Here is a 23,475-nt window from a genome sequence, read left to right as displayed (position 1 = left end):
ATCATGGGAAAGTACCAATGTGTTTCTTCATTGGTTGATGGAAGAAACATCATACAAAAACTCTCCACATTATTGACTTTTTAAAATGTTTCTAGGAATCGTTCTAGATGAATGCTTATTAGCCTTTGTCAGTATGTACTTTTGCAAAGTGTCGCGGTGGCGCAATCAGTTAGTGTGTAAGGCTATTAACCAAAAGGTTGGTGGTTCAATCCCACCCAGGGACTTAATTGACCTTGTTATCAGATTTTGGTGATCTTTAAGTAGACAAGTCAAAATTTCAAACCCCCTGTTATGGTGTAGGGTACCTGGCCTTCTCTGATGTAATCAGAGTTAGATTTGATTCAGTGATTTTATAAAAACAGCTAGGAAGCACAATTTAGCAGTGGGTTGCAGAGAAAAAGAAAAATGCTGGCAGAAAAATCCAATTGAGTGATTAAACAGCTCTTCATTTTCTGGCTTTATTTTTATGCTAACTAATTTGTTCTCTGAAAAGTGTCCACAAAGCCAAGTATCTGATTAACATATTTGTAGGGATGGTTTTTCACCTATTACTAAATTAAACTTGCTTCATTGGAAAGGCAGCAAGATGCATCCTCATTTCAATATCTACTGAAATAATACAGGTTGACACCAGGAAACATTAACGCCACTGCATCCTTGCTGCTTTCTCATGTGGAAGTCTGTTTAATGTGAAAACAAGGTGATATCTAATTAGCACACAGGTAAGGAATTAAGAAAATCTTTATTTAAGGGTGAAGATGTTTCTCACAAAATCGTTGCCCCAATGCATCATTGAAATTCAAGCTGGAAAGATGATTTTAATATATCACTTGTACATTTTGTATTGCTCTTCTGGTGACAATGTAGTTTGTTTTTGTCAATTACCATTTTAATAATAGGGTAAAGAAAATTAAGTGGATTTTTGAAAGAAAACAATACTGTCAATATACTATTAAAACAAATTAAAATGGTAAAAGTTATTGTACTTTAAGTAAAAATAAAAGCTAAAATATCAATCCCAGTTTTGGATTACTTTAATGAACAAAAAAAAATGCATATAGCAAAGGATAGTTTCAATCTGCCTACCTCTGGGTTATGGACCCAGCATGCTTCCATTGCAGTACTCTGCTGCACATGTAAGTGCAAGAGATCCTGAAGCACTCACTCATCATGCGAAAGTACCAATGTGTTTCTTCATTGGTTGCTGGAAGAAACATCTTACAAACACTCTCCAGATTATTGACTTTTTAAAGTTTTTCTAGGAAACGTTCTAGATGAATGCTTATTAGTCTTTGTCAGTATATACTTTTCGCAAAGTGTCTCTGTGGCGCAATCGGTTAGTGTGTTCAGCTATTAATCAAAAGGTTGGTGGTTCAATCCCACCCAGGGACGTAATTGACCTTGTGATCAGATTTTGGTGATATTTAAGTAGACAAGTCAAAATTGCAAACCCCCTCTTATGGTGTAGGGTACCTGGCCTTCTCTGATGTAATCAGAGTTAGATTTGATTCAGTGATTTTATAAAAACAGCTAGGAAGCACAATTTAGCAGTGGGTTGCAGAGAAAAAGAAATATGCTGGCAGAAAAATCCAATTGAATGATTAAACAGCTCTTCATTTTCTGGCTTTATTTTTATGCTAACTAATTTGTTCTCTGAAAAGTGTCCACAAAGCCAAGTATCTGATTAACATATTTGTAGTGATGGTTTTTCACCTATTACTAAATTAAACTTGCTTCATTGGAAAGGCAGCAAGATGCATCCTCATTTCAATATCTACTGAAATAATACAGGTTGACACCAGGAAACATTAACGCCACTGCATCCTTGCTGCTTTCTCATGTGGAAGTCTGTTTAATGTGAAAACAAGGTGATATCTAATTAGCACACAGGTAAGGAATTAAGAAAATCTTTATTTAAGGGTGAAGATGTTTCTCACAAAATCGTTGCCCCAATGCATCATTGAAATTCAAGCTGAAAAGATGATTTTAATATATCACTTGTACATTTTGTATTGCTCTTCTGGTGACAATGTAGTTTGTTTTTGTCAATTACCATTTTAATAATCGGGTAAAGAAAATTAATTGGATTTTTGAAAGAAAACAATACTGTCAATATACTATTAAAAAAAATTAAAATGGTAAAAGTTATTGTACTTTAAGTAAAAATAAAAGCTAAAATATCAATCCCAGTTTTGGATTACTTTAATGAACAAAAAAAAAATGCATATAGCAAAGGATAGTTTCAATCTGCCTACCTCTGGGTTATGGGCCCAGCATGCTTCCAGTGCAGTACTCTGCTGCACATGTAAGTGCAAGAGATCCTGAAGCACTCACTCATCATGCGAAAGTACCAATGTGTTTCTTCATTGGTTGCTGGAAGAAACATCTTACAAAAACTCTCCAGATTATTGACTTTTTAAAGTTTTTCTAGGAAACGTTCTAGATGAATGCTTATTAGTCTTTGTCAGTATGTACTTTTTGCAAAGTGTCTCTGTGGCGCAATCGGTTAGTGTGTTCAGCTATTAATCAAAAGGTTGGTGGTTCAATCCCACCCAGGGACGTAATTGACCTTGTGATCAGATTTTGGTGATATTTAAGTAGACAAGTCAAAATTTCGAAAACCCCTGTTATGGTGTAGGGTACCTGGCCTTCTCTGATGTAATCAGAGTTAGATTTGATTCAGTGATTTTATAAAAACAGCTAGGAAGCACAATTTAGCAGTGGGTTGCAGAGAAAAAGAAATATGCTGGCAAAAAAATCCAATTGACTGATTAAACAGCTCTTCATTTTCTGGCTTTATTTTTATGCTAACAAATTTGTTCTCTGAAAAGTGTCCACAAAGCCAAGTATCTGATTAACATCTTTGTAGGGATGGTTTTTCACCTATTACTAAATTAAACTTGCTTCATTGGAAAGGCAGCAAGATGCATCCTCATTTCAATATCTACTGAAATAATACAGGTTGACACCAGGAAACATTAACGCCACTGCATCCTTGCTGCTTTCTCATGTGGAAGTCTGTTTAATGTGAAAACAAGGTGATATCTAATTAGCACACAGGTAAGGAATTAAGAAAATCTTTATTTAAGGGTGAAGATGTTTCTCACAAAATCGTTGCCCCAATGCATCATTGAAATTCAAGCTGGAAAGATGATTTTAATATATCACTTGTACATTTTGTATTGCTCTTCTGGTGACAATGTAGTTTGCTTTTGTCAATTACCATTTTAATAATCGGGTAAAGAAAATTAATTGGATTTTTGAAAGAAAACAATACTGTCAATATACTATTAAAACAAATTAAAATGGTAAAAGTTATTGTACTTTAAGTAAAAATAAAAGAGCAAAAATATCAATCCCAGTTTTGGATTACTTTAATTAACAAAAAAAAATGCATATAGCAGAGGATAGTTTCAATCTGCCTACCTCTGGGTTATGGACCCAGCATGCTTCCATTACAGTACTCTGCTGCACATGTAAGTGCAAGAGATCCTGAAGCACTCACTCATCATGGGAAAGTACCAATGTGTTTCTTCATTGGTTGATGGAAGAAACATCATACAAAAACTCTCCACATTATTGACTTTTTAAAATGTTTCTAGGAATCGTTCTAGATGAATGCTTATTAGCCTTTGTCAGTATGTACTTTTGCAAAGTGTCGCGGTGGCGCAATCAGTTAGTGTGTAAGGCTATTAACTAAAAGGTTGGTGGTTCAATCCCACCCAGGGACTTAATTGACCTTGTTATCAGATTTTGGAGATCTTTAAGTAGACAAGTCAAAATTTCAAACCCCCTGTTATGGTGTAGGGTACCTGGCCTTCTCTGATGTAATCAGAATTAGATTTGATTCAGTGATTTTATAAAAACAGCTAGGAAGCACAATTTAGCAGTGGGTTGCAGAGAAAAAGAAAAATGCTGGCAGAAAAATCCAATTGAGTGATTAAACAGCTCTTCATTTTCTGGCTTTATTTTTATGCTAACTAATTTGTTCTCTGAAAAGTGTCCACAAAGCCAAGTATCTGATTAACATATTTGTAGGGATGGTTTTTCACCTATTACTAAATTAAACTTGCTTCATTGGAAAGGCAGCAAGATGCATCCTCATTTCAATATCTACTGAAATAATACAGGTTGACACCAGGAAACATTAACGCCACTGCATCCTTGCTGCTTTCTCATGTGGAAGTCTGTTTAATGTGAAAACAAGGTGATATCTAATTAGCACACAGGTAAGGAATTAAGAAAATCTTTATTTAAGGGTGAAGATGTTTCTCACAAAATCGTTGCCCCAATGCATCATTGAAATTCAAGCTGGAAAGATGATTTTAATATATCACTTGTACATTTTGTATTGCTCTTCTGGTGACAATGTAGTTTGTTTTTGTCAATTACCATTTTAATAATCGGGTAAAGAAAATTAATTGGATTTTTGAAAGAAAACAATACTGTCAATATACTATTAAAAAAATTAAAATGGTAAAAGTTATTGTACTTTAAGTAAAAATAAAAGCTAAAATATCAATCCCAGTTTTGGATTACTTTAATGAACAAAAAAAAAATGCATATAGCAAAGGATAGTTTCAATCTGCCTACCTCTGGGTTATGGGCCCAGCATGCTTCCAGTGCAGTACTCTGCTGCACATGTAAGTGCAAGAGATCCTGAAGCACTCACTCATCATGCGAAAGTACCAATGTGTTTCTTCATTGGTTGCTGGAAGAAACATCTTACAAAAACTCTCCAGATTATTGACTTTTTAAAGTTTTTCTAGGAAACGTTCTAGATGAATGCTTATTAGTCTTTGTCAGTATGTACTTTTTGCAAAGTGTCTCTGTGGCGCAATCGGTTAGTGTGTTCAGCTATTAATCAAAAGGTTGGTGGTTCAATCCCACCCAGGGATGTAATTGACCTTGTGATCAGATTTTGGTGATATTTAAGTAGACAAGTCAAAATTTCGAAAACCCCTGTTATGGTGTAGGGTACCTGGCCTTCTCTGATGTAATCAGAGTTAGATTTGATTCAGTGATTTTATAAAAACAGCTAGGAAGCACAATTTAGCAGTGGGTTGCAGAGAAAAAGAAATATGCTGGCAAAAAAATCCAATTGACTGATTAAACAGCTCTTCATTTTCTGGCTTTATTTTTATGCTAACAAATTTGTTCTCTGAAAAGTGTCCACAAAGCCAAGTATCTGATTAACATCTTTGTAGGGATGGTTTTTCACCTATTACTAAATTAAACTTGCTTCATTGGAAAGGCAGCAAGATGCATCCTCATTTCAATATCTACTGAAATAATACAGGTTGACACCAGGAAACATTAACGCCACTGCATCCTTGCTGCTTTCTCATGTGGAAGTCTGTTTAATGTGAAAACAAGGTGATATCTAATTAGCACACAGGTAAGGAATTAAGAAAATCTTTATTTAAGGCTGAAGATGTTTCTCACAAAATCGTTGCCCCAATGCATCATTGAAATTCAAGCTGGAAAGATGATTTTAATATATCACTTGTACATTTTGTATTGCTCTTCTGGTGACAATGTAGTTTGCTTTTGTCAATTACCATTTTAATAATCGGGTAAAGAAAATTAATTGGATTTTTGAAAGAAAACAATACTGTCAATATACTATTAAAACAAATTAAAATGGTAAAAGTTATTGTACTTTAAGTAAAAATAAAAGAGCAAAAATATCAATCCCAGTTTTGGATTACTTTAATTAACAAAAAAAAAATGCATATAGCAGAGGATAGTTTCAATCTGCCTACCTCTGGGTTATGGACCCAGCATGCTTCCATTACAGTACTCTGCTGCACATGTAAGTGCAAGAGATCCTGAAGCACTCACTCATCATGGGAAAGTACCAATGTGTTTCTTCATTGGTTGATGGAAGAAACATCATACAAAAACTCTCCACATTATTGACTTTTTAAAATGTTTCTAGGAATCGTTCTAGATGAATGCTTATTAGCCTTTGTCAGTATGTACTTTTGCAAAGTGTCGTGGTGGCGCAATCAGTTAGTGTGTAAGGCTATTAACCAAAAGGTTGGTGGTTCAATCCCACCCAGGGACTTAATTGACCTTGTTATCAGATTTTGGTGATCTTTAAGTAGACAAGTCAAAATTTCGAAAACCCCTGTTATGGTGTAGGGTACCTGGCCTTCTCTGATGTAATCAGAGTTAGATTTGATTCAGTGATTTTATAAAAACAGCTAGGAAGCACAATTTAGCAGTGGGTTGCAGAGAAAAAGAAATATGCTGGCAAAAAAATCCAATTGACTGATTAAACAGCTCTTCATTTTCTGGCTTTATTTTTATGCTAACAAATTTGTTCTCTGAAAAGTGTCCACAAAGCCAAGTATCTGATTAACATCTTTGTAGGCATGGTTTTTCACCTATTACTAAATTAAACTTGCTTCATTGGAAAGGCAGCAAGATGCATCCTCATTTCAATATCTACTGAAATAATACAGGTTGACACCAGGAAACATTAACGCCACTGCATCCTTGCTGCTTTCTCATGTGGAAGTCTGTTTAATGTGAAAACAAGGTGATATCTAATTAGCACACAGGTAAGGAATTAAGAAAATCTTTATTTAAGGGTGAAGATGTTTCTCACAAAATCGTTGCCCCAATGCATCATTGAAATTCAAGCTGGAAAGATGATTTTAATATATCACTTGTACATTTTGTATTGCTCTTCTGGTGACAATGTAGTTTGCTTTTGTCAATTACCATTTTAATAATCGGGTAAAGAAAATTAATTGGATTTTTGAAAGAAAACAATACTGTCAATATACTATTAAAACAAATTAAAATGGTAAAAGTTATTGTACTTTAAGTAAAAATAAAAGAGCAAAAATATCAATCCCAGTTTTGGATTACTTTAATTAACAAAAAAAAAATGCATATAGCAGAGGATAGTTTCAATCTGCCTACCTCTGGGTTATGGACCCAGCATGCTTCCATTGCAGTACTCTGCTGCACATGTAAGTGCAAGAGATCCTGAAGCACTCACTCATCATGCGAAAGTACCAATGTGTTTCTTCATTGGTTGCTGGAAGAAACATCTTACAAACACTCTCCAGATTATTGACTTTTTAAAGTTTTTCTAGGAAACGTTCTAGATGAATGCTTATTAGTCTTTGTCAGTATATACTTTTTGCAAAGTGTCTCTGTGGCGCAATCGGTTAGTGTGTTCAGCTAACCCTTGTGCACTATCCTGACTTCTCCTCCTGTCTGCTTACTTTGTGCCTTCCAATGCACAATGCAAACTACAGGTAGTGCTGCAGGGCCCACACCCTTTTACTTGCCTTACGGAGCAGCTCTGGAGCTGTTTCAGTGCCAAGCTGCTGTAAGAAATAAGCTTGAATGCTTCAGAGGCTGGGGCATTGTCAACATGAGCCCCACACCAAAGGAGGGTGGAGGTGTTTAATGCGAACTAGGGGTCATCCAAGCGCCGCAAAAGGCCGCCATACCCTGCACGCCCCTTTTCTCTTTTCATATGCAGATGAGGATTGAAGCCAACTTTGACCCACTGCTTGGATGACATCACCATATGCAAATCCATCTGCTGCAGGCCTTCCCCCCGGAATGCTTGCACTAGTTGTTGCATTTGGTTTGTTGTTTGGGGGTGCTTCAGTATTAGGCAGCCTTCTGCCCTCCCATGTTCATCTGAAAATATGTGTTCTCCCTGCAGTTGTTGTCCCCAGATGAGAGTTCCCTTGTGCTGCCTCAGTTGAATCTCCTTTACTTGACAGAGATGTGCCTGAGCAGCGGCCCTCCCCAGCCCTATCCCAAATCATACTTATTTTGCATAGGAGATACCATGGTCATGAAGATTGTTCTCCCAGGGTGAGGTTCATTCATTGCATTTTGGGTATGCTGACCCCTGTGATTTCCCCAAATGTGGGTAACTCGACTGCATTATTTGTGGTAGTGGGGGACTGTGTTTGTGTTTTCCTCTGGTCAGCTCTGGTAAAAGTCAGATTTCTTTGTTTCAGATCTTCCTCTAGCCTTGTTCTTCTTTCGAGAGTTCCCTTGTGCTTCCTCAGTTGGATCTCCTTCAGTTGACAGGGCGGTGCCCGAGCAGCGACCCTCCCCAGCTCAAGCCCAACTCCTACTTACCTGCCAGGTGAGATACTATGATCATGAAGGTGCTTCTTCCAGGGCAAGGCTTACCCATTGCACTCTGGGTGTGCTGCCCCTGCGATTTCCCCAAATGTGGGAAACTTGACTGCATAATTTGTGTTTCCCCTGGTCGGCTCTCGTATAATTCAGATCTCTTTGTCTCAGGTCTCTCTCCAGCCTAGTTTGCTGTCTGTTTCCACTTCTTTTTTCTTGAGCCCCTCCCTTTTATACCCTTGTGCACTATCCTGACTTCTCCTCCTGTCTGCTTACTTTGTGCCTTCCAATGCACAATGCAAACTACACACCCTTTTACTTGCCTTACAGAGCAGCTCTGGAGCTGTTACAGTGCCAAGCTGCTGTAAGAAATCAGCTTGAATGCTTCAGGGGCTGGGGCATTGTCAACATGAGCCCCACACCGAAGGAGGGTGGGGGTGTTTAATGCGAACTAAGGGTCATCCAAGCGCCGCAAAAGGCCGCCATGCCCTGCATGCCCCTTTTCTCTTTTCATATGCAGATGAGGGTTCCAGCCAACTTTGGCCCACTGCTTGGATGACATCACCGTATGCAAATCCGTCTTCTGCAGAACTTCCCCCAGGAATGCTTGTACTAGTTGTTGTATTTGGTTTGTTGTTTGGGGGTGCTTCAGTATTAGGCAGCCTTCTGCCCTCCCATGTTCATCTGAAAATATGTGTTCTCCCTGCAGTTGTTGTCCCCAGATGAGAGTTCCCTTGTGCTGCCTCAGTTGAATCTCCTATACTTGACAGAGATGTGCCTGAGCAGCGGCCCTCCCCAGCCCTATCCCAAATCATACTTATTTTGCATAGGCGATACCATGGTCATGAAGATTGTTCTCCCAGGGTGAGGTTCATTCATTGCATTCTGGGTATGCTGACCCCTGTGATTTCCAAAATGTGGGAAACTCGACTGCATTATTTGTGGTAGTGGGGGACTGTGTTTGTGCTTTCCTCTGGTCAGCTCTGGTAAAAGTCAGATTTCTTTGTCTCAGATCTTCCTCTAGCCTTGTTCTTCTTTCGAGAGTTCCCTTGTGCTGCCTCAGTTGGATCTCCTTCACTTCACAGGGGGTGCCCGAGCAGCAATCCTCCACAGCTCTGGCCCAACTCCTACTTACCTGCCAGGTGAGATACTATGATCTTCACTGTTAGGGCAATCAGGATGTGGAATTCCCTGCCAGGGAAGGTGGTAATGGCGGACTCTGTAATTGGATTTAAAAAAGGAATGGATACATTTCTGAATGAAAAAGCTATCCAAGTTTATAATACTTAAAATATCAACATGGTTAATCCGGGGGTAACATGAGTTGTAGTAGCTAACTAGTCATAATACATTATTAAGCAAGTATGTAGAATCATCACAACTTAAAACAGGTTGAACACGATGGGCAATTTGCCTCTATTCAACCTCAAAAACTATGTTACTATATGTTACTATATTACTATGTTACTGTAGTATACAGAACACCACAATGCAATGAGCAGTGATAGTGAGCACTGATGAGGATACTAGAACTGACACTGAGCAGCAAGATGCAGCACTGGACTATTAGTAATGTACTGTAGTATGCTGAGCACAACAATGCAGCACATGACAATGAGCAGTGATACTGAGCACTGATGAGGATACTACTGAGAACTGACACTGAGCAGGAGAGACACACTACTAGTATTACTGAGCAGCAATAAGTATCCACTGATACTGAGCACTGATATTGAGATTTCCACTGAGAGAACATAGCCACGTCCTCTCCGCTCTCTCTTCAATGCACGAGTAAAAATGGCGGCAACGCGCAGCTCTTTATATGGAATCCGAATCTCGCGAGAATCCGACAGCGGGATGATGACATTTTCCCTTGTTCATAGAATTTGGGAGTCATTTTGATCCCAAAGTATTATTAACCTCAATAACCATAATTTCCACTCATTTTCAGTCTATTCTTAACACCTTACACCTCACAATATTATTTTTAGTCCTAAAATTTGCACCGAGGTCGCTGGATGACTAAGCTCAGCGACCCAAGTGGCCGACACAAACACCTGGCCCATCTAGGAGTGGCACTGCAGTGTCACGCAGGATAGCCCTTCCAAAAAACACTCCCCAAACAGCACATGACGCAAAGAAAAAAAGAGGCGCAATGAGGTAGCTGTGTGACTAAGCTCAGCGACCCAAGTGGCCGACACAAACACCTGGCCCATCTAGGAGTGGCACTGCAGTGTCACGCAGGATGGCCCTTCCAAAAAACACTCCCCAAACAGCACATGACGCAAAGAAAAAAAGAGGCGCAATGAGGTAGCTGTGTGACTAAGCTCAGCGACCCAAGTGGCCGACACAAACACCTGGCCCATCTAGGAGTGGCACTGCAGTGTCACGCAGGATGGCCCTTCCAAAAACACTCCCCAAACAGCACATGACGCAAAGAAAAAAAGAGGCGCAATGAGGTAGCTGTGTGACTAAGCTCAGCGACCCAAGTGGCCGACACAAACACCTGGCCCATCTAGGAGTGGCACTGCAGTGTCACGCAGGATGGCCCTTCCAAAAAACACTCCCCAAACAGCACATGACGCAAAGAAAAAAAGAGGCGCAATGAGGTAGCTGTGTGACTAAGCTCAGCGACCCAAGTGGCCGACACAAACACCTGGCCCATCTAGGAGTGTCACTGCAGTGTCACGCAGGATGGCCCTTCCAAAAAATACTCCCCAAACAGCACATGACGCAAAGAAAAAAAGAGGCGCAATGAGGTAGCTGTGTGACTAAGCTCAGCGACCCAAGTGGCCGACACAAACACCTGGCCCATCTAGGAGTGGCACTGCAGTGTCACGCAGGATGGCCCTTCCAAAAAACACTCCCCAAACAGCACATGACGCAAAGAAAAATGAAAGAAAAAAGAGGTGCAAGATGGAATTGTCCTTGGGCACTCCCACCCACCCTTATGTTGTATAAACAGGACATGCACACTTTAACCAACCCATCATTTCAGTGACAGGGTCTGCCACACGACTGTGACTGAAATGACGGGTTGGTTTGGACCCCCACCAAAAAAGAAGCAATTAATCTCTCCTTGCACAAACTGGCTCTACAGAGGCAAGATGTCCACCTCATCATCATCCTCCGATTCATCACCGTGTACATCCCCCTCCTCACAGATTATCAATTCGTCCCCACTGGAATCTACCATCTCAGCTCCCTGTGTACTTTGTGGAGGCAATTGCTGCTGGTCAATGTCTCCACGGAGCAATTGATTATAATTCATTTTAATGAACATCATCTTCTCCACATTTTCTGGAAGTAACCTCGTACGCCGATTGCTGACAAGGTGAGCGGCGGCACTAAACACTCTTTCGGAGTACTACTTGTGGGAGGGCAACTTAGGTAGAATAAAGCCAGTTTGTCCAAGGGCCTCCAAATTGCCTCTTTTTCCTGCCAGTATACGTACGGACTGTCTGACGTGCCTACTTGGATGCGGTCACTCATATAATCCTCCACCATTCTTTCAATGGTGAGAGAATCATATGCAGTGACAGTAGACGTCATGTCCGTAATCGTTGGCAGGTCCTTCAGTCCGGACCAGATGTCAGCATCAGCAGTCGCTCCAGACTGCCCTGCATCACCGCCAGCGGGTGGGCTCGGAATTCTGAGCCTTTTCCTCGCACCCCCAATTGCGGGAGAATGTGAAGGAGGAGCTGTTGACCGATCAAGTTCCACTTGACTTGATAATTTTCTCACCAGCAGGTCTTTGAACCCCTGCAGACTTGTGTCTGCCGGAAAGAGAGATACAACGTAGGTTTTAAATCTAGGATCGAGCACGGTGGCCAAAATGTAGTGCTCTGATTTCAACAGATTGACCACCCGTGAATCCTGGTTAAGCGAATGAAGGGCTCCATCCACAAGTCCCACATGCCTAGCGGAATCGCTCTGTCTTAGCTCCTCCTTCAATGTCTCCAGCTTCTTCTGCAAAAGCCTGATGACGGGAATGACCTGACTCAGGCTGGCAGTGTCTGAACTGACTTCACGTGTGGCAAGTTCAAAAGGTTGCAGAACCTTGCACAACGTTGAAATCATTCTCCACTGCGCTTGAGACAGGTGCATTCCACCTCCTATATCGTGGTCAGATGTATAGGCTTGAATGGCCTTTTGCTGCTCCTCCATCCTCTGAAGCATATAGAGGGTTGAATTCCACCTCGTTACCACTTCTTGCTTCAGATGATGGCAGGGCAGGTTCAGGCGTTTTTGGTGTTGCTCCAGTCTTCTGTACGTGGTGCCTGTACGCCGAAAGTGTCTCGCAATTCTTCTGGCCACCGACAGCATCTCTTGCACACCCCTGTCATTTTTTAAATAATTCTGCACCACCAAATTCAAGGTATGTGCAAAACATGGGACGTGCTGGAATTTGCCCAGATATAATGCACGCACAATATTGCTGGCGTTGTCCGATGCCACAAATCCACAGGAGAGTCCAATTGGGGTAAGCCATTCTGCGATGATCTTCCTCAGTTGCCGTAAGAGGTTTTCAGCTGTGTGCGTATTCTGGAAAGCGGTGATACAAAGCGTAGCCTGCCTAGGAAAGAGTTGGCGTTTGCGAGATGCTGCTACTGGTGCCGCCGCTGCTGTTCTTGCGGCGGGAGTCAATACATCTACCCAGTGGGCTGTCACAGTCATATAGTCCTGAGTCTGCCCTGCCCCATTTGTCCACATGTCCGTGGTTAAGTGGACATTGGGTACAACTGCATTTTTTAGGACACTGGTGAGTCTTTTTCTGAGGTCTGTGTACATTTTCGGTATCGCCTGCCTAGAGAAATGGAACCTAGATGGTATTTGGTACCGGGGACACAGTACCTCAATCAAGTCTATAGTTGGCTCTGAAGTAATGATGGATACCGGAACCACGTTTCTCACCGCCCAGGATGCCAAGGCCTCAGTTATCCGCTTTGCAGCAGGATGACTGCTGTGATATTTCATCTTCCTTGCAAAGGACTGTTGGACAGTCAATTGCTTGGTGGAAGTAGTAAAAGTGGTCTTACGACTTCCCCTCTGGGATGACCATCGACTCCCAGCAGCAACAACAGCAGCGCCAGCAGCAGTAGGCGTTACACTCAAGGATGCATCGGAGGAATCCCAGGCAGGAGAGAACTCGTCAGAATTGCCAGTGACATGGCCTGCAGGACTATTGGCATTCCTGGGGAAGGAGGAAATTGACACTGAGGGAGTTGGTGGGGTGGTTTGCGTGAGCTTGGTTACAAGAGGAAGGGATTTACTGGTCAGTGGACTGCTTCCGCTGTCGCCCAAAGTTTTTGAACTTGTCACTGACTTATGATGAATGCGCTGCAGGTGACGTATAAGGGAGGATGTTCCGAGGTGGTTAACGTCCTTACCCCTACTTATTACAGCTTGACAAAGGCAACACACGGCTTGACACCTGTTGTTCGCATTTCTGTTGAAATACTTCCACACCGAAGAGCAGTTTTTTTTGGTATTTTCACCAGGCATGTCAATGGCCATATTCCTCCCACGGACAACAGGTGTCTCCCCGGGTGCCTGACTTAAACAAACCACCTCACCTCCCCAGCGCCAGCAACACCCATATCCTCCTCATCCTGGTGTACTTCAACACTGACATCTTCAATCTGACTATCAGGAACTGGACTGCGGGTGCTCCTTCCAGCACTTGCAGGGGGTGTGCAAATGGTGGAAGGTGCATGCTCTTCACGTCCAGTGTTGGGAAGGTCAGGCATCGCAACCGACACAATTGGACTCTCCTTGTGGATTTGTGATTTTGAAGAACGCACAGTTCTTTGCTGTGCTTTTGCCAGCTTAAGTCTTTTCATTTTTCTAGCGAGAGGCTGAGTGCTTCCATCCTCATGTGAAGCTGAACCACTAGCCATGAACATAGGCCAGGGCCTCAGCCGTTCCTTGCCACTCCGTGTGGTAAATGGCATATTGGCAAGTTTACGCTTCTCCTCTGACGATTTTTATTTAGATTTTTGAGTCCTTTTTTTTACTGATCTTTTGTGTTTTGAATTTTACATGCTCTGTACTATGACATTGGGCATCGGCCTCGGCAGACGACGTTGATGGAATTTCATCGTCTCGGCCATGACTAGTGGCAGCAGCTTCAGCACGAGGTGGAAGTGGATCTTGATCTTTCCCTATTTTTGGAACCTCAACATTTTTGTTCTCCATATTTTAATAGGCACAACTAAAAGGCACCTCAGGTAAACAATGGAGATGGATGGATACTAGTATACTTATGGATGACGAGTGACTGACGACACAGAGGTAGCTACAGCCGTGGACTACTGTACTGCGTCTGCTAGTATAGAGATGATAATTAATGATATAAAAAAAATATATATATAACTACTGTAGGTATATATTATATAATGACGAACCTGGTGGACACTGTCAGCAGACTGCTAAACTACTAGTATGATGAAGATAGAAAAAAAAACCCCACCACAGGTAGGTAGGTATACAATTATGGACGAGCACTGACGACACAGAGATAGCCACAGCCGTGGCCTACCGTACTGCGTCTGCTAGTATAGAGATGATAATTAATGATATAAAAAAATATATATATAACTACTGTAGGTATATATAATGTAATGACGGACCTGGTGGACACTGTCAGCAGACTGCTAAACTACTAGTATGAAGAAGATAGAAAAAAAACTTCACCACAGGTAGGTATACAATTATGGACGAGTGACGACACAGAGGTAGGTACAGCCGTGGACTACCGTACTGCGTCTGCTAGTATAGATAATATACTAAATATATTACTACTGTAGGTATATAATATAATGACGGACCTGGTGGACACTGTCAGCAGACTCCTAAACTACTAGTATGAAGAAGATAGAAAAAAAAAACCACCACAGGTAGGTAGGTATACAATTATGGACGAGCACTGACGACACAGAGATAGCCACAGCCGTGGCCTACCGTACTGCGTCTGCTAGCATAGATAATATACTAAATATATTACTACTGTAGGTATATAATATAATGACGGACCTGGTGGACACTGTCAGCAGACTGCTAAACTACTAGTATGAAGAAGATAGAAAAAAAAACCCCACCACAGGTAGGTATACAATTATGGACGAGTGACGACACAGAGGTAGGTACAGCCGTGGACTACAGTACTGCGTCTGCTAGTATAGATAATATACTAAATATATTACTACTGTAGGTATATAATATAATGACGGACCTGGTGGACACTGTCAGCAGACTCCTAAACTACTAGTATGAAGAAGATAGAAAAAAAAACCCCACCACAGTTAGGTATACAATTATGGACGAGTGACGACACAGAGGTAGGTACAGCCGTGGACTACCGTACTGCGTCTGCTAGTATAGATAATATACTAAATATATTACTACTGTAGGTATATAATATAATGACGGACCTGGTGGACACTGTCAGCAGACTCCTAAACTACTAGTATGAAGAAGATAGAAAAAAAACACCCCACCACAGGTAGGTATACAATTATGGATGAGCACTGACGACACAGAGATAGCCACAGCCGTGGACTACCGTACTGCGTCTGCTAGTATAGATAATATAATAAATATATTACTACTGTAGGTATATAATATAATGATGGACCTGGTGGACACTGTCAGCAGACTCCTAAACTACTAGTATGAAGAAGATAGAAAAAAAAAAACCACCACAGGTAGGTAGGTATACAATTATGGACGAGCACTGACGACACAGAGATAGCCACAGCCGTGGACTACCGTACTGCGTCTGCTAATATAGAGATGATAAAGATGATAGAGATGAAAAAAATATATAACACTACTGCAGGTAAATATTTATATAATATAATGTATGACCGACCTGCTGGACACTGTCAGCAGAATGCGTTTATAGAATAAAAAAAAAAAAACACCACAGGAGTGTTTAACTTTTTCAGGCAGACAATATACTGGTGGTCACACTGGCAGCAAAAGTGTGCACTGTACTCCTGCTATAACTGCTCCCCAGTCTCCCCCACAATTAAGCTGTGTGAGCAGTGAGCACTCAGCACAGTCAGATATACATAGATGATATATCATGCAGCACACTGAGGCTGAGCACATATATGGTATGTGTATCGTTTTTTTTCAGGCAGAGAACGGATTATAAATAATAAAACTGGTGGTCACTATCAGCAAAACTCTGCACTACTGAGTACTCCTGACAAGTTCAACTGCTCCCCAAATTAGTAGTAAATCAAATGTCACTCGTCTCTATCTTCTAATCTAAACGGAGAGGACGCCAGCCACGTCCTCTCCCTATCAATCTCAATGCACGTGTGAAAATGGCGGCGACGCGCGGCTCCTTATATAGAATCCGAGTCTCGTGAGAATCCGACAGCGGGATGATGACGTTCGGGCGCGCTCGGGATAACCGAGCAAGGCGGGAGGATCCGAGTCTGCTCGGACCCGTGCAAAAAAGGGTTAAGTTCGGGCGGGTTCGGATTCCGAGGAACCGAACCCGCTCATCTCTAATGGCCACCCAGCATGACGCCTCCCTTCTTGACCATGCTGTAATTGCAGTCGCACTGCAGTTCAGCGTGATCATAAAAAATGGTGTAGCCTCCTGCTGGTGCAGACTGTATGTGCGCGCAGGAAGCCGCCACCATTTTTGTGATCACAGCGGCTGAATGTGATGTAATACAGCCGCTGTGACCACGCCCCCTGTGTCTCCTCCATTGCAGACCCCATTTTGAAGCCTTGCCCCCGCACCGCTCCATCCCTGACTTGGAAATGGAGTGTTGCTGACCCCCCTCTCCCCCCCTGCCCCGATTGACAGGCAGAGGCGATCGCATTCTCTGCGGGGTGCCGCAGAAAATGCAGGCACATGCGTATGCTCTTAGCAATTTTTGCAGTTGGATCGCTTATTGTGATTGCAATCCAACCTGAATCAGGCCCTATTACCTATCACAATGCGCTGCGGGCAGTACAAAATTGGTTTAATATAGGAGAAAAACCCCCAGACCTGTGCTCCTTAACTGTACCTGGTGGCTAGTGGAGCGGCTGCCCAGTAATCAGTGTCCACGCCAGTGCGCACACGGTCCACCCCCTACGGCCACGCTCCCCTTCATCAGCGGCCTCGTGATCCGGAAGGGCGGTGTGTGTGTGACTGACCTTAGGAAGAAACCGGAGCCTCCGCTGCAGTGACCCAGCAACCAGGGCACGGGAGTATACAGCGCCGCTGGGAGTGATGAAGCTGCAGTAAAGATGTCTATTAGACCTAGCCTGCTGCAGCCCTTGTAGATTCTCATAAAACAAGTTCTTCTTTTCTTGTCAAAATTAATAGCTAAGAATAGGCTGCCTGAGGCAGGCCCCTGTTAAGTGGCCTGCTACTGAAGGCACCAACTGCAAACTGAGCTCCCTGTTCATGGAAGCGGGGTTATAGAGGAGAATGCACTGAGCTTCTTGGGAACAGTCAAAAGCTTTGAGCCGGTTGGTGCCTCAGATCAAGATCCTACTCTACACCCCAATGTGAATCCTTGTGGAGTCCAGTGTACCCCACAGAAGAAATTAATGTGTCACACCCATTGGCAGCAACCTTAGAATAGCTGCTGACGGGCACAATTGAGAAAGGAAGGGGGGGGGGGGACATTTGAATCCAACACATAGATGCAATTCAAATATGTAATTTGTACCTTCCTATTTTAAAATATAATGGATGAACCTCACCCTGTGAGAACAATCTTCATGATCAAGAGATCTCATATGCAAAATAAGTATGAGTTGGGATAGGGCTGGGGAGGGTGGCTGCTCGGGCAGCCCCTCCCCCGTCAAGTTAAGGAGATTCAACTGAGGAAGCACAAGGGAACTTTCGTCTGGGGACAACAACTGCAGGGAGACCACATCTTTTCAGATGAACATGGGAGGGCGGAAGGCTGCCTAATACTGAAGCACCATCAAATATCAAACCATATGCAACAACTAGTACAAGCATTCCTGGGGGAAGGTCTGCAGAAGACGGATTTGCATACGGTGATGTCATCCAAGCAGTGGGCCAAAGTTGGCTGGAACCCTCATCTGCATATGAAAAGAGAAAAGGGGCATGCAGGGCATGGCGGCCTTTTGCGGTGCTTGGATGACCCTTAGTTCGCATTAAACACCCCCACCCTCCTTTTGTGTGGGGCTCATGTTGGCTCTGCCCCAGCCCCTGAAGCATTCAAGCTGATTTCTTGCAGCAGCTGGGCACTGTAACAGCTCCAGAGCTGCTCTGTAAGGCAACTAAAAGGGTGTGGGCCCTGCAGCACTACCTGTAGTTCGCATTGTGCGTTTGAAGGCACAAAGTAAGCAGACAGGAGGATAAGTCAGGATAGTGCGCAAGGGCATAGAAGGGAGCGGCTCAAGAAAAGAGAAGTGGAAACAGACAGCAAACTAGGCTGGAGAGAGACCTGAGACAAAGAGATCTGAATTATACGAGAGCCGACCAGGGGAAACACAAATTATGCAGTCAAGTTTCCCACATTTGGGGAAATCGCAGGGGCAGCACACCCAGAGTGCAATGGGTGAGCCTTGCCCTGGGAGAAGCTCCTTCATGATCATAGTATCTCACCTGGCAGGTAAGTAGGAGTTGGGCTAGAGCTGGGGAGGGTCGCTGCTCGGGTACCCCCCTGTAAAGTGAAGGAGATCCAACTGAGGCAGCACAAGGGAACTCTCGAAAGAAGAACAAGGCTAGAGGAAAATCTGAGACAAAGAAATCTGACTTTTACCAGAGCTGACCAGAGGAAAGCACAAACACAGTCCCCCACTACCAAAAATAATGCAGTCAAGTTTCCCACATTTGGGGAAATCACAGGGGTCAGCATACCCAAAATGCAATGAATGAACCTCACCCTGGGAGAACAATCTTCATGACCATGGTATCTCCTATGCAAAATAAGTATGATTTGGAATAGGGCTGGGGAGGGCCGCTGCTCAGGCACATCTCTGTCAAGTAAAGGAGATTCAACTGAGGCAGCACAAGGGAACTCTCATCTGGGGACAACAACTGCAGGGAGAACACATATTTTCAGATGAACATGGGAGGGCAGAAGGCTGCCTAATACTGAAGCACCCCCAAACAACAAACCAAATGCAACAACTAGTGCAAGCATTCCTGGGGGAAGTTCTGCAGAAGACGGATTTGCATACGGTGATGTCATCCAAGCAGTGGGTCAAAGTTGGCTTCAACCCTCATCTGCATATGAAAAGAGAAAAGGGGCGTGCAGGGCTTGGCGGCCTTTTGCGGTGCTTGGATGACCCCTAGTTCGCATTAAACTCCTCCACCCTCCTTTGGTGTGGGGCTCATGTTGGCCATGCCCCATCCCCTGAAGCATTCAAGCTGATTTCTTGCAGCAGCTGGGCACTGTAACAGCTCCAGAGCTGCTCTGTAAGGCAAGTAAATGGGTGTGGGCCCTGCAGCACTACCTGTAGTTTGCATTGTGCATTGGAAGGCACAAAGTAAGCAGACGGGAGGAGAAGTCAGGATAGTGCACAAGGGTATAGAAGGGAGCGGCTAAAGAAAAGAGAAGTGGAAACAGACAGCAAACTAGGCTGGAGAGAGACCTGAGACAAAGAGATCTGAATTATACGAGAGCCGACCAGGGGAAACACAAATTATGCAGTCAAGTTTCCCACATTTGGGGAAATCGCAGGGGCAGCACACCCAGAGTGCAATGGGTGAGCCTTGCCCTGGGAGAAGCACCTTCATGATCATAGTATCTCACCTGGCAGGTAAGTAGGAGTTGGGCTAGAGCTGGGGAGGGTCGCTGCTCGGGCACCCCCCTGTCAAGTGAAGGAGATCCAACTGAGGCAGCACAAGGGAACTCTCGAAAGAAGAACAAGGCTAGAGGAAGATCTGAAACAAAGAAATCTGACTTTTACCAGAGCTGACCAGAGGAAAACACAAACACAGTCCCCCACTACCACAAATAAAGCAGTCGAGTTTCCCACATTTGGGGAAATCACAGGGGTCAGCATACCCAGAATGCAATGAATGAACCTCACCCTGGGAGAATAATCTTCATGACCATGGTATCTCCTATGCAAAATAAGTATGATTTGGGATAGAGCTGGGGAGGGCCGCTGCTCAGGCACATCTCTGTCAAGTAAAGGAGATTCAACTGAGGCAGCACAAGGGAACTCTCATCTGGGGATAACAACTGCAGGGAGAACACATATTTTCAGATGAACATGGAGGGCAGAAGGCTGCCTAATACTGAAGCACCCCCAAACAACAAACCAAATGCAACAACTAGTGCAAGCATTTCTGGGGGAAGGCCTGCCGCAGATGGATTTGCATATGGTGATGTCATCCAAGCAGTGGGTCAAAGTTGGCTTCAACCCTCGTCTGCATATGAAAAGAGAAAAGGGGCGTGCAGGGCATGGTGGCCTTTTGCGGCGCTTGGCTGACCCCTAGTTTGCATTAAACACCTCCACCCTCCTTCGGTGTGGGGCTCATGTTGGCTATGCCCCAGCCCCTGAAGCATTCAAGCTGATTTCTTGCAGCAGCTGGGCACTGTAACAGCTCCAGAGCTGCTCTGTAAGGCAAGTAAAAGGGTGTGGGCCCTGCAGCACTACCTGTAGTTTGCATTGTGCATTGGAAGGCACAAAGTAAGCAGACGGGAGGAGAAGTCAGGATAGTGCACAAGGGTATAGATGGGAGGGGCTCAAGAAAAAAGAAGTGGAAACAGACAGCAAACTAGGCTGGAGAGAGACCTGAGACAAAGAGATCTAAATTATACGAGAGCCGACCAGGGGAAACACAAATTATGCAGTCAAGTTTCCCACATTTCGGGAAATCGCAGGGGCAGCACACCCAGAGTGCAATGGTGGGCCTTGCCCTGGGAGAAGCACCTTCATGATCATAGTATCTCACCTGGCAGGTAAGTAGGAGTTGGGCTAGAGCTGGGGAGGGTCGCTGCTCGGGCACCCCCCTGTCAAGTGAAGGAGATCCAACTGAGGCAGCACAAGGGAACTCTCGAAAGAAGAACAAGGCTAGAGGAAGATCTGAAACAAAGAAATCTGACTTTTACCAGAGCTGACCAGAGGAAAACACAAACACAGTCCCCCACTACCACAAATAAAGCAGTCGCGTTTCCCACATTTGGGGAAATCACAGAGGTCAGCATACCCAGAATGCAATGAATGAACCTCACCCTGGGAGAACAATCTTCATGACCATGGTATCTCCTATGCAAAATAAGTATGATTTGGAATAGGGCTGGGGAGGGCCGCTGCTCATGCACATCTCTGTCAAGTAAAGGAGATTCAACTGAGGCAGCACAAGGGAACTCTCATCTGGGGACAACAACTGCAGGGAGAACACATATTTTCAGATGAACATGGGAGGGCAGAAGGCTGCCTAATACTGAAGCACCCCCAAACAACAAACCAAATGCAACAACTAGTACAAGCATTCCTGGGGGAAGTTCTGCAGAAGACGGATTTGCATATGGTGATGTCATCCAAGCAGTGGGTCAAAGTTGGCTTCAACCCTCGTCTGCATATGAAAAGAGAAAAGGGGCGTGCAGGGCATGGCGGCCTTTTGCGGCGCTTGGATGACCCCTAGTTCGCATTAAACACCTCCACCCTCCTTCGGTGTGGGGCTCATGTTGGCTATGCCCCAGCCCCTGAAGCATTCAAGCTGATTTCTTGCAGCAGCTGGGCACTGTAACAGCTCCAGAGCTGCTCTGTAAGGCAAGTAAAAGGGTGTGGGCCCTGCAGCACTACCTGTAGTTCGCATTGTGCGTTGGAAGGCACAAAGTAAGCAGAGAGGAGGAGAAGTCAGGATAGTGCGCAAGGGCATAGAAGGGAGCGGCTCAAGAAAAGAGAAGTGGAAACAGACAGCAAACTAGGCTGGAGAGAGACCTGAGACAAAGAGATCTGAATTATACGAGAGCCGACCAGGGGAAACACAAATTATGCAGTCAAGTTTCCCACATTTGGGGAAATCGCAGGAGCAGCACACCCAGAGTGCATTGGGTGAGCCTTGCCCTGGGAGAAGCACCTTCATGATCATAGTATCTCACCTGGCAGGTAAGTAGGATTTGGGCTAGAGCTGGGGAGGGTCGCTGCTCGGGTACCCCCCTGTCAAGTGAAGGAGATCCAACTGAGGCAGCACAAGGGAACTCTCGAAAGAAGAACAAGGCTAGAGTAAAATATGAGACAAAGAAATCTGACTTTTACCAGAGCTGACCAGAGGAAAGCACAAACACAGTCCCCCACTACCACAAATAATGCAGTCAAGTTTCCCACATTTGGGGAAATCACAGGGGTCAGCATACCCAAAATGCAATGAATGAACCTCACCCTGAGAGAACAATCTTCATGACCATGGTATCTCCTATGCAAAATAAGTATGATTTGGAATAGGGCTGGGGAGGGCCGCTGCTCAGGCACATCTCTGTCAAGTAAAGGAGATTCAACTGAGGCAGCACAAGGGAACTCTCATCTGGGGACAACCACTGCAGGGAGAACACATATTTTTAGATGAACATGGGAGGGCAGAAGGCTGCCTAATACTGAAGCACCCCCAAACAACAAACCAAATGCAACAACTAGTGCAAGCATTCCTGGGGGAAGTTCTGCAGAAGACGGATTTGCATACGGTGATGTCATCCAAGCAGTTGGTCAAAGTTGGCTTCAACCCTCATCTGCATATGAAAAGAGAAAAGGGGCGTGCAGGGCATGGCGGCCTTTTGCGGTGCTTGGATGACCCCTAGTTCGCATTAAACACCTCCACCCTCCTTTGGTGTGGGGCTCATGTTGGCCATGCCCCATCCCCTGAAGCATTCAAGCAGATTTCTTGCAGCAGCTGGGCACTGTAACAGCTCCAGAGCTGCTCTGTAAGGCAAGTAAAAGGGTGTGGGCCCTGCAGCACTACCTGTAGTTTGCATTGTACATTGGAAGGCACAAAGTAAGCAGACGGGAGGAGAAGTCAGGATAGTGCACAAGGGTATAGAAGGGAGCGGCTGAAGAAAAGAGAAGTGGAAACAGACAGCAAACTAGGCTGTAGAGAGATCTGAGACAAAGAGATCTGAATTATACGAGAGCCGACCAGGGGAAACACAAATTATGCAGTCAAGTTTCCCACATTTGGGGAAATCGCAGGGGCAGCACACCCAGAGTGCAATGGGTGAGCCTTGCCCTGGGAGAAGCACCTTCATGATCATAGTATCTCACCTGGCAGGTAAGTAGGAGTTGGGCTAGAGCTGGGGAGGGTCGCTGCTCGGGCACCCCCCTGTTAAGAGAAGGAGATCCAACTGAGGCAGCACAAGGGAACTCTCAAAAGAAGAACAAGGCTAGAGGAAGATCTGAAACAAAGAAATC

The 23,475-nt window shown here is 44.1% G+C and overlaps 11 non-coding genes and 1 pseudogene across 11 annotated transcripts; 3 read left to right on the top strand and 9 right to left on the bottom strand.

The window, feature by feature from the left end:
* Window positions 1–7,800: 7,800 nt before the first annotated feature.
* LOC135030152 (U1 spliceosomal RNA) lies at window positions 7,801–7,964 on the top strand. Its single transcript, XR_010226205.1, has one exon. It is a non-coding gene; the product is annotated as a U1 spliceosomal RNA (small nuclear RNA).
* Window positions 7,965–8,116: 152 nt separating this feature from the next.
* LOC135030020 (U1 spliceosomal RNA) lies at window positions 8,117–8,279 on the top strand. Its single transcript, XR_010226088.1, has one exon. It is a non-coding gene; the product is annotated as a U1 spliceosomal RNA (small nuclear RNA).
* Window positions 8,280–8,934: 655 nt separating this feature from the next.
* Window positions 8,935–9,097, top strand: LOC135029968 (U1 spliceosomal RNA). Its single transcript, XR_010226038.1, has one exon. It is a non-coding gene; the product is annotated as a U1 spliceosomal RNA (small nuclear RNA).
* A 9,473-nt stretch (window positions 9,098–18,570) lies between these two features.
* Window positions 18,571–18,733, bottom strand: LOC135030032 (U1 spliceosomal RNA). The gene has a single exon (XR_010226100.1). It is a non-coding gene; the product is annotated as a U1 spliceosomal RNA (small nuclear RNA).
* A 152-nt stretch (window positions 18,734–18,885) lies between these two features.
* LOC135030134 (U1 spliceosomal RNA) lies at window positions 18,886–19,049 on the bottom strand. Its single transcript, XR_010226187.1, has one exon. It is a non-coding gene; the product is annotated as a U1 spliceosomal RNA (small nuclear RNA).
* A 674-nt stretch (window positions 19,050–19,723) lies between these two features.
* On the bottom strand, window positions 19,724–19,886 carry LOC135030003 (U1 spliceosomal RNA). Its single transcript, XR_010226072.1, has one exon. It is a non-coding gene; the product is annotated as a U1 spliceosomal RNA (small nuclear RNA).
* A 152-nt stretch (window positions 19,887–20,038) lies between these two features.
* On the bottom strand, window positions 20,039–20,202 carry LOC135029961 (U1 spliceosomal RNA). Its single transcript, XR_010226031.1, has one exon. It is a non-coding gene; the product is annotated as a U1 spliceosomal RNA (small nuclear RNA).
* A 694-nt stretch (window positions 20,203–20,896) lies between these two features.
* Window positions 20,897–21,037, bottom strand: LOC135030071 (U1 spliceosomal RNA; annotated as a pseudogene).
* Window positions 21,038–21,189: 152 nt separating this feature from the next.
* On the bottom strand, window positions 21,190–21,353 carry LOC135029976 (U1 spliceosomal RNA). Its single transcript, XR_010226046.1, has one exon. It is a non-coding gene; the product is annotated as a U1 spliceosomal RNA (small nuclear RNA).
* Window positions 21,354–22,027: 674 nt separating this feature from the next.
* Window positions 22,028–22,190, bottom strand: LOC135030027 (U1 spliceosomal RNA). Its single transcript, XR_010226095.1, has one exon. It is a non-coding gene; the product is annotated as a U1 spliceosomal RNA (small nuclear RNA).
* Window positions 22,191–22,342: 152 nt separating this feature from the next.
* LOC135030156 (U1 spliceosomal RNA) lies at window positions 22,343–22,506 on the bottom strand. Its single transcript, XR_010226208.1, has one exon. It is a non-coding gene; the product is annotated as a U1 spliceosomal RNA (small nuclear RNA).
* A 674-nt stretch (window positions 22,507–23,180) lies between these two features.
* On the bottom strand, window positions 23,181–23,343 carry LOC135030002 (U1 spliceosomal RNA). The gene has a single exon (XR_010226071.1). It is a non-coding gene; the product is annotated as a U1 spliceosomal RNA (small nuclear RNA).
* Between the last annotated feature and the right edge of the window lie 132 nt (window positions 23,344–23,475).

Source organism: Pseudophryne corroboree, unplaced genomic scaffold (genome assembly GCF_028390025.1).
Source record: "Pseudophryne corroboree isolate aPseCor3 unplaced genomic scaffold, aPseCor3.hap2 scaffold_494, whole genome shotgun sequence".
NCBI lineage: Eukaryota > Metazoa > Chordata > Amphibia > Anura > Myobatrachidae > Pseudophryne > Pseudophryne corroboree.
This window is presented reverse-complemented; position numbering and strand designations above follow the sequence as displayed.